Here is a 9,949-nt window from a genome sequence, read left to right on the forward strand (position 1 = left end):
TCCTGATGTTTTGCATTATAGCTGCACTATATTCCCAGCTGAGATCCTAAAAGCAGATGTTTAGTTTGTTCTGTTTCCCCCTCACTGTCTCCTCTGTCCACCTTGCCCCAGACAGCTTCCCTTAGCGTTTATTTATCTGGGATTGTTCTCTCTACCCTCCCCGTTCCCAACGCACGCCCCCCCACCCCCGTTTCCTGTTTTCTTCATGAATGGGGCTCCCTGTTTGTGCAACACTTCTCCGGAAACTGTCCCCTGATAGGACGCATTGTGGTGGCCAGCTTTGCCTGGACATTTAAGCAAGCATTCCATCCCCATTGTTTCTTTCCCCCTATAGGACTGTGGTCTGTGAAGCTCTGACGATAAGAACATAATTGCAGAAATCTAGAGTGTCAGGGGTCCCTTTACCTTTAAGGGACGAGGTGGCGCTGTGGTCTAAACCACAGAGCCTAGGGCTTGCCGATAAGGTCGGCGGTTGAAATCCCCGCGACGGGGTGAGCTCTCGTTGCTCGGTCCCTGCTCCTGCCAACCTAGCAATTCGAAAGCACGTCAAAGTGCAAGTAGATAAATAGGTACCACTCCGGCGGGTGGCCAGCTTTGCCTGGACATTTAAGCAAGCATTCCATCCCCATTGTTTCTTTCCCCCTATAGGACTGTGGTCTGTGAAGCTCTGACGATAAGAACATAATTGCAGAAATCTAGAGTGTCAGGGGTCCCTTTACCTTTAAGGGACGAGGTGGCGCTGTGGTCTAAACCACAGAGCCTAGGGCTTGCCGATAAGGTCGGCGGTTGAAATCCCCGCGACGGGGTGAGCTCTCGTTGCTCGGTCCCTGCTCCTGCCAACCTAGCAATTCGAAAGCACGTCAAAGTGCAAGTAGATAAATAGGTACCACTCCGGCGGGAAGGTAAACAGCGTTTCCGTGCGATGATCTGGTTCACCAGAAGTGGTTTAGTCATGCTGGTGACATGACCTGGAGAGCCGCTATGAAGAAGGGACCTTCTCAAAGGACCAGAGAGCAAGCCTCCCTCGCCGTCCCGATGCCGATCTAGGGACAGTGTTTCTCATGGGTGCAAACAGGCCTTCAGATTACCTGCCGCTACCTAGGCTTTTAAGCCCCTGCTCACACCTTCACGGGATCAGGTTTCCCGGGGAGATTCCAGGCTGTTGCACAATTATATTTATTATATCATATTATATATTTTTATGTACTACTGTATTTCATACTGTTGAACATTTCTCCGATGAAAATAGGGATGTCTTGTATAACAACAACAACAACACCCCACCCATCTGACTGGGTTGCCCCAGGAATTCCATTTAAATTGAAATCCATTTAAAATGATTTCGCACTGCAGTAGAGTTAATTGAACGACGCTCAAGGGTACTGCACTGCATTCCCCCATTTTTAAAAAAAATGCTTCACGGGTGGATTTAGGAATGTAGCTAACTTTCCTCTCGCAAATGCCCTGGAGAAAGGAAAACAGACTCCATGCTAAATTACAAGGAGATGCAAAGCTGCCTAGGCATGCCTCAGGGTGAAGCAACAGGTTGATCTTTAAAGGTGAGGTTCAGCCCCTGCTTTTAATACTCAGCCTTAATACTAAGGAAAGAACCAAGGACCTCTGATTCCGTCTCAGTGGGGGCGCGTTATAAGTACTCCCCCCTCAGGAGGCACAGTTAATAAAAGACTCATAAAAAGGTAAAGGTACCCCTGCCCGTACGGGCCAGTCTTGCCAGACTCTAGGGTTGTGCGCTCATCTCACTCTAGAGGCCGGGAGCCAGCGCTGTCCGCAGACACTTCCGGGGCACGTGGCCAGCGTGACAAGCTGCATCTGGCGAGCCAGCACAGCACACGGAACACCGTTTGCCTTCCCGCTGGTAAGCGGTCCCTATTTATCTACTTGCACCCGGAGGTGCTTTCGAACTGCTAGGTTGGCAGGCGCTGGGACCGAGCAACGGGAGCACACCCCGCTGCGGGGATTCGAACCGCCGACCATGTGATCAGCAAGTCCTAGGCACTGAGGTTTTACCCACAGCGCCACCCGCGTCCCCAAAAGACTCATAGGGAATGTTAAACTTCCTTAAGGGTTTGCATGTTGTGTGTGCGAAATAAGACACCTTCTGCTTGGTGACTCAGACCCCCACACTAAAGGTAAAGGTAAAGGGACTCCTGACTGTTAAGTCCAGTTGCGGACGACTCTGGGGTTGCGGCGCTCATCTCGCTTTCAGGCCGAGGGAGCAGGTTTGTCCACAGACAAACTTTGCTTTCTGGGACATGTGGCCATCAGGACTAAACCGCTTCTGGTGCAATGGAACACCGTGACAGAAACCAGAGCGCACGGAAACGCCGTTTACCTTCCCACCTGAGCCGTACCTATTTATCTACTTGCACTGGCATGCTTTCAAACTGCTAGGTTGGCAGGAGCTGGGACAGAGCAATGGGAGCTCACCCTGTCATGAAGATTCAAACTGCTGACCTTCCGATCGGCAAGCCCAAGAGGCTCAGTGGTTTAGACCATAGCGCCACCCGCGTCCCTTGTGAGGTAGGTTAGGCAGTGTAGCACATCAGTAGTTTTCTACAGAGGCAGATCAATGGCACAACTAGGGGCTGATCCACACACCTCTTCTTGTCCTGCCACCTTCCCCCAGGGAAAACCCACTTTCTACCGCCGAATCGGAGCAAACACCAACCAGGCTTTCTGCAAATTGACGTTTGCTCTGGTGCAACTGTAAAGAGCAGGTTTTCCCAGGGGAATCAGCAGGCCCATGGGAAATTGCTTTAGCCGTGCCTAGAAATCAGGGGACAAACGGAAAATTGCATGCAGTTGTTTTTTTCTAGCCACATGTACTGACCAGCATCAGTCAGCCCGAGAAAGCAAAGGATTGTAGCAAAGTCGCTGAACGCATGGCCATGCACACACCCAACAGGGAATGAAACCGCTATGCCTGATTGGCTTTGTGGGCCCAACACACCTTTGATGCTGAGAGCAGCATGCTCCATCCCTGTAAGGTGGGAAGGGAGCACAGGAATGCCATCGAGCGGCACAGCTGAAGGTGGAAGTTGCAGCACCTCCTGCCCAGAAGGAAGGCGTCAGGGCACCACCTGGCGTCAACGAATGGTAAGTGCGAAAGAGAGCACACATTCCATCCAACAAGCTTTGATGAACTGCTACCCTGTTTTTTCCACAGGGTAAATGGAACCCGTCCCCAAAAGCCCTTTAGATGACAGTAAGAGCTGTTGAACAGTGGAAGGGGCTCCATTGGGAGGTGGTGGACTCTCCCTCCTTGGAGGTTTTTAAGCAGAGGTTGGGTGGCCATCTGTCATGGATGCTTTAGCTGAGATCCCTGCTGTGCTCGGCCTGGGGGTAACCCGAGTAACACGGTCCAGGTCCGGTCCCAAATCCAAGGGTTCCACGAGGAGACAGTCCGACAGGGCCAAGGCAGGGCACGAGGCAGCAAACCAGGCAAGGTCAGGTACAGGATCTCAGGCAGCTTATGGCAAACAGCAATGTTCCTCTCACTACCTGGGGCAGGGTCCGACAGCCTTTTATCTCTGACAGGGTAACGGCCGGTCCTGATCCCCCAGCGATTCACCTCCCTGTTTCACCCAAAGGCGAGCACTCCTCCAGGGAGTACTCAGGTCTCTCCTTCTCTCAGACCACAGTCTCTGCAGCTCGGGAGACGTCGGTGGGTTACTAGACCCAGGGGCCGCCTCAGCCTCCCCTGACCAAACCGGTAGTGGAGCAGCTGTAAGTGATGGCCCAGCTGAAGACAACGAGGCAATCACCGCATCTGGAGCCAGGGCAGGCCAGGCCCCTGAATCAGCCCAGCTGGTGTTTGTTGCAGGGGAACCTGTGCAGACTGGGGCTCTTCAGATTCAGGCCCCAGACTTGGTTCAGATGCCACCTGAGGCAAAGGATCCGGTGCAGACTGAGACTCCTCTGGTTCCGAGTCTGAGCCCAAGTCCCAGGCCATCACACCTTTGCAGGGGATTGGACTAGAAGACCCTTGGCGTTTCTTTCAACCCTACAATTTTATGATTCTATGAAGCAGGGTCAACCAGCATTGCCATGCATTTGCGGGCATATTCAGGCAGAGAGCGATCCTGCCATTTTCATCTCTCCATCTCTGGAGGAAGAGTGGGCTACAATCTGTAGACAATGCTAATCGTCGTCTGCCGGGTCTGGACGGCGTCCATAGCATTCGCTGTGGCCTCATAGACCAAAAATTCCTGGACATTTGAGAAATAAGGAGTGTTTGGAACTGGCCTCAGAGGCTAAAGTTATTACACCATCCTTCCTGGAGTCTGCGGATAAAGAGAAACCGTCCCAGCGTCCTGATTTACCAGAGACAGTCCCAGAATTACAGAAGCTGTCCCTGTTTCCGATTTGATCCCAGATTTGTCCCGCTTGCCCTTTCTGAAGGATGTCCTTATTTACGGCTGAGAAATAGGTGGTGGGATTGTCCGTTAGTTAATGAATTTTGGAAACAGATTGGTATAGAAATATCGGAAATTGTGGCTAGGAAGGTGGAAATATCTAAATTAATGGTTCTTATTAGCCTGAGTAGCACCGAGTTAAAAACAAAAGAGGAATGTAAATGGGTAAAATTGATGGTAACTGCAGCCAGACAGGTTATAGTGAGTAATTGGAAAAATGCCAAAGAGCTAGGGGTGAACCAATGGAGGGAAAAAATGGAATATTATAATTTTAGAATATCTAACTGTGAAGATACACAGAATGAAAGGGTTTAAGGTCAGTGAGAAAGAGGAGGATTGGTTTGAGAAGATATTGAATTATTTGGGTAGATTTGAACAATTTGGGGCAATTAAAATGTTGAAAGTTAAATAAACCTTGTGGAGAGAGGAGTGTTAATGTTTATGGAACTGTACATATGGTCGATTTGAATATGTTATTATTGATTAGGTATACTCAATGTATCAGCTGCCTGGGGGGTTTCACTGTTGGGTTTTGGTTGTTGGTAAAAAATAATATATATAAAAAAATTACGGCTGAGAAATGTTGGAGGGGAGGCAATAGGGTGTCCCTCTTTTCATCCCCCCTTTTGGGGGGAGAGGGGGTCCCGGGCAAACCCCACATTCCCCCTACACACCCACAAAAGACACACATCAGTGGAGTGTAATGCCACACAAATACTTTATTGGACACTGGTGGGTCATCTCTCCTCCCACAAGAGACAACAATCACATCAAACTTATAAAAGATGGCAACACACATCCTTCTGGCAACTTATTTCCCCCCTTCCATCACCCGAGGTGGGCACTGCCCAATGGCCGCTCAGCCCCTTCCACTTTTTCTCACTGAGGTAGCCCCTTCCCCAAATACATTAATTCTGAACAGCTCATCATTCCCAGCGAATGCTACACCCTCCAACATCCAGGCACTTGGAGCTTCGGCAGACAGGAGTCAACACAGTCTGCAGGGAAGCCGTCGCCAAGCCCCAAGGTGCAGCGTGCTGACAGAACCGGGCTTGCTCAGAGCATGTCCCGTGGATTTCAAAACGGGACTTGCTTGCGCATAAAAGGGCCTCGGCTGCACAACCCCACCCTGATGCGCGTTTGCTCAGATCTCACTTGGTTCAGGCAACCGGGCTGACTCCTGAATAAACTGCATACCGTATTTTTCGCTCTATAAGACGCACCAGACCACAAGACGCACCTAGTTTTTGGAGGAGGAAAACAAGGAAAAAAATATTCTGAATCTAGGAAGCCAGAACAGCAAGAGGGATCGCTGCGCAGTGAAAGCAGCAATCCCTCTTGCTGTTCTGGCTTCTGGGATAGCTGCGCAGCCTGCATTCGCTCCATAAGACACACACACATTTCCCCTTACTTTTTAAGAGGGAAAAGTGAGTCTTATAGAGCAAAAAAATAGGGTATATACTGTAGAATGGGGGCCCTCCATCCTAACTCGGCGTAGGCAAGTTTGCAAGCGATCCAGAGACAGCACTCCACCCTGACAAGCGCTTGAAAACTACCTTACACCAAACTGAAGATCCACCTTGCCCAGTGCTGTCCTCTCTGACTGGCAGAAGCTCTCCGCAGACAGAGACTTTTAAGTGGAGATGATTGGGGGGGGGGCATGTCGAACCTGAGACTTTCGGCATGCAAAGCATGCACTCTGTCACCAACCCAAGGCTCCTCTTCCTCCTCCCAGGCTGAAAGGGGAAAGACTTGACTCCTCGCTAAAAAGGCTAGCAAGAAACAAGGCAGTGAGAGTTGGCAGTGGGGCGTTTTTTTGTCGTTGTTTAAGTGTGCAGGGCTCCAGACCACGGGGAAGATGCGCTTTCGAACCCAGCGGCTCCGACTTCTAACAAATCCCATGGAGCCCAAGGTCAGGTGTTCAGAAACGCGCTCTGCACGTGCTTCCGAGGGTCTTCCCACATTCCAGGCCTCCAGGTGAAATCTTGAAGGCAAGGGTGTCACAACAGGATTGGGGGGGGGGGCAGTGCACTGTATATAGATGGGGCTGGCTGCCCCACTTGCAGCGAAAATAAATAATTAAATAAAGCAAGGCCACACGTTCTCATAAAAGTTGCACGGAATCACACCTGAGTTCAAAAGAGAGCGTGAACGTCTCTCTTTGCCCACAAACTATTGCTTTTGAGCGGGTGCGCCGCTACAGCCCAGTTGCAGCTACAAGGGCAAAACAAAAAAACAAAAACAAAAACCCTGGGTTACTCAGGTATCTATCCAGAGTGATGAATGGCTTCTCGACCAAGGAGGGTAAGAAGTCCCTTCGCCGCTAAGTCTGAGCCCAGAGAGAAAATCTAAAGAAACACACATACCGAGTGAAAGCCCAAAACCAGCTTAAAAATGAACCAGAGTCCCTTCTCCATTGAAGCTGGCTTTGGCCTCCCTTTAGTCTCGTGCAACTTGAAAACTTACCCCTAGCTCTCATAACAGCTAGGACACTTCACTTGTTGGCCATAAACACACGCCGAAAGGTACTGTTTTGGAATTGGCTGTTTTTAGAACATTCCTCCCGAGACCCAGACAACCAGGTTTATTTCCTACTTCAGCCTAAAGCTGCACTGGGCCCTAAGGCAGGCTTTCTCGAGCTTGGGCCCCCAGATGTTGTTGGACTACAACTCCCATCATCGCTAGCTAACAGGACGAGTGGCCAGGGATGATGGGAGTTGTAGTCCAACAACATCTGGGGGCCCAAGCTCGAGAAAGCCTGCCCTAAGGGGAAGAACAGGTACTACAAATATTTATGAGTGCAAAGGAGGCTTGGGGGAAGCCATACGGGAGAAAAGCGCATTTCGTTAGATTGAGCTTTTTGGAGGAAATAAGGAACAGCAAAGCAGGCACTCCCATTTTTTTTAACCGTCACAATATCCCCGCGAGGTAGGCCAGATTGAGCAACAGCGACTTTGCTTCAGTGGGGGTGGTGAACGGCGGTTTGCGCCTGGGTCTCCCCGGTCCAAATTTCCAGGGCTCTGGACCTCGGGGGGTAAACACGAGGCCACATTGGCTCAACGGAAGCTAAGGGATGCCTTCAAAATGAAGCAATCCCTGCAGTTCAAATCACCCCCAGCCAGCATGGTCAGCGGTCAGGAATGATGGGAATTATAGTACAATAATAGGACTCCCAGCCCCGGTCGTGGAGCTGATAGCAGCCCGGTAACCCACACAAGGCAAAGAGTGGCGAGATCAAGGATTTGAAGTCATGTTTCCCATTCCCAAATAGACTTGCTGTCCTGTTTGCTGACCTAACCTACCGACCCCTGGAAAGACTTAGGTCTGGACCTCCTACAATGCTGGGCCCTAAAGCGAGATCTCTTTTTCTTAGCCTCCGCTGCCCCTCGCCCTGCTTCCTGCTCTTTAAGGTGGTCTTCAGATGACAACAGGGGAGTCCAGCTATGGTCATTTCATTGCAAAGCTATCTGAGTCTCATTTCCCCCCCAAAAAACCCCAAATATGCAGCAAATAAATCCGCACCTCTCTGGATTTCTGCAGTGCCGTTCTCCGGCTGAAAAATGCATACAGGAATATATGCACTGCAGGTTAAAATAACACCCAAACAAACGTATATTATATTAGTGTTGGGGGGGGGGTGTGGGGAGGGGAAATGCATACCAAAATACTGGCGAATTTTGGCGAGGGCTTTTGGTGTGATGAATTGACGATTGGGAAAATGAGAAACTGAAATGAACGAATTCATCCACCCTTGCTACAGCGAGAGGTCAAAGCCTTTGACCTCCCTCTACCCTGTTCCGAGACCCAAACGGAAGAGAAATGAACTGGGGAAAGCGATCCCAATAGAGCTGGTTAGGAACACTGGAAGCCGTCTTAAACATGGTCAAACCTCTGGCCCACCCAGCTCAGTACTGGCTACACTGGTTGGCAGCAGCTCTTTCTAAAGGGGAGGTCTTTTTCAGCTGTACCTGGAGACACCGGCGACTGATATGGGGGCCTTTTTAGACACAGGTCACGTGCTCTGCTGTTGAAGGGGTTCCAACCCCCGTTCCCAACACCCCAAACACAGTTGCGGTCTGCCTTTCTGCATCCTACACAATGTCTCCGACCTAGTGGTGATCTGGGGTATTGCAGTTGCAGGATACCTACAAAAGGAAGCACCCTCTGTTTCTAAGGCAGAGGAGAAGAAAAAGAGCTCAGAAAAACCCATCCAGCGAAATATCAGCTCAGCTCTACCACATTGAGCAAACACCATGTATTTCCCGTGTGTAAGAAGACTGTTTTTCCAAACCCAAAATTAATAAATCAATATTTTTGGGTTGCCAAAGCTCTTGAGCTTTTGGGGGGCAATCGCCCTCCAAGTTGTTGATCTCCATGCTGAAAACTGTGCATAAGACAGCCCCCCATGTAAAAGAAGGCCCCGTCCCCCCATTTTTTACTCAAAAAAGTTAAGGAAAGAAAACATTGTCTTCTACATGGGAAAATACGGTGCATAGCCAAAATCAAACAGAAACAAGGAAAATTCTTACACTCAAAACAAGGTTGTGCGTACTTGAGGCCAAGGGAGAGAGCACATCTTTACAGATCAGCTTATTTGAGCTCATTCGTTTCACTTCCACAATGGAAGATTTCAAAATTGCCATCACTGGAGGCGGCCAAGCAAAAAAAAAAAAAAGCTGATTGCCAATATCCCCGATTGCAGGAGTGACCCTTTGGATGTTGTCAGGACTACAATTCCCATCATCCCTTCTCACTGGCTCTGCTGGATCACATGATTCCCCATCACTGCCTTATCGGACCGGCAGACGCCATCTTTTGAATATAGCTAAGCACTGACACACACACCCCTTCACGCCAAACACATTTAGGCAGAGGCAACAACCTGGTGACTTTGTCCTACGACTCCCCGAGACGTCAGCGGCCGCATGCGGCTGGTGCGCCACCCGACACATTCCTGGGCACAGGATCCCAAACCGCTACCGCGTTGGCCTTTAAATAATAATCATAGTGAATCTGCTTTGGACGCACAAAAAACATGAGTACAGCTATTATCAATGACCTATATACAAAAGGCTACTTGCCTCGATAGCGTGTTCTCAAATGGCTTTTCTTCATTGCTTGTGTGCATATTTTATATATATTATATCAGTGTATTATGTATATATATATATATATATATATATATATATATATATTCTATATATCCAGATACTCATATGAAACACAGCGAATATACAAAAAGATTACATGGTTAGCAGAGTGTTTCTATCTATTTACAGTAATGCGACCTCCCCATCTCGTAATGCTCCGAGAGGTCAGACCAAGCGTGAGTGGGGGGGTATGGGGCAGCTGGTGCTTCTCTAAAAGAAAAAGGTGGGGAAAGTGTGTGTGTGTGTGTGTGTGTGGAGGCAACCGGCTCTGCGCTCCTGCCTGCTTCCCATCTGCTCTGGGTTTGCTCCCATTAGGAGCCTATTTCTCTGCTTGCTGCAGCCTCATTTGGATGAGAAAAACAC

At 49.5% G+C, this 9,949-nt stretch overlaps 1 long non-coding RNA gene across 1 annotated transcript; it reads right to left on the reverse strand.

The window, feature by feature from the left end:
- Positions 1-5,135: 5,135 nt before the first annotated feature.
- On the reverse strand, positions 5,136-9,615 carry LOC144325133 (uncharacterized). The gene is made up of 2 exons (XR_013390439.1): positions 8,785-9,615; positions 5,136-7,425 (listed from the first exon to the last, which is right to left on the reverse strand). It is a non-coding gene; the product is annotated as an uncharacterized LOC144325133 (long non-coding RNA).
- Positions 9,616-9,949: the final 334 nt, after the last annotated feature.

This window comes from Podarcis muralis, chromosome 13 (assembly GCF_964188315.1).
Source record: "Podarcis muralis chromosome 13, rPodMur119.hap1.1, whole genome shotgun sequence".
Taxonomy (NCBI): Eukaryota; Metazoa; Chordata; class Lepidosauria; order Squamata; family Lacertidae; genus Podarcis; species Podarcis muralis.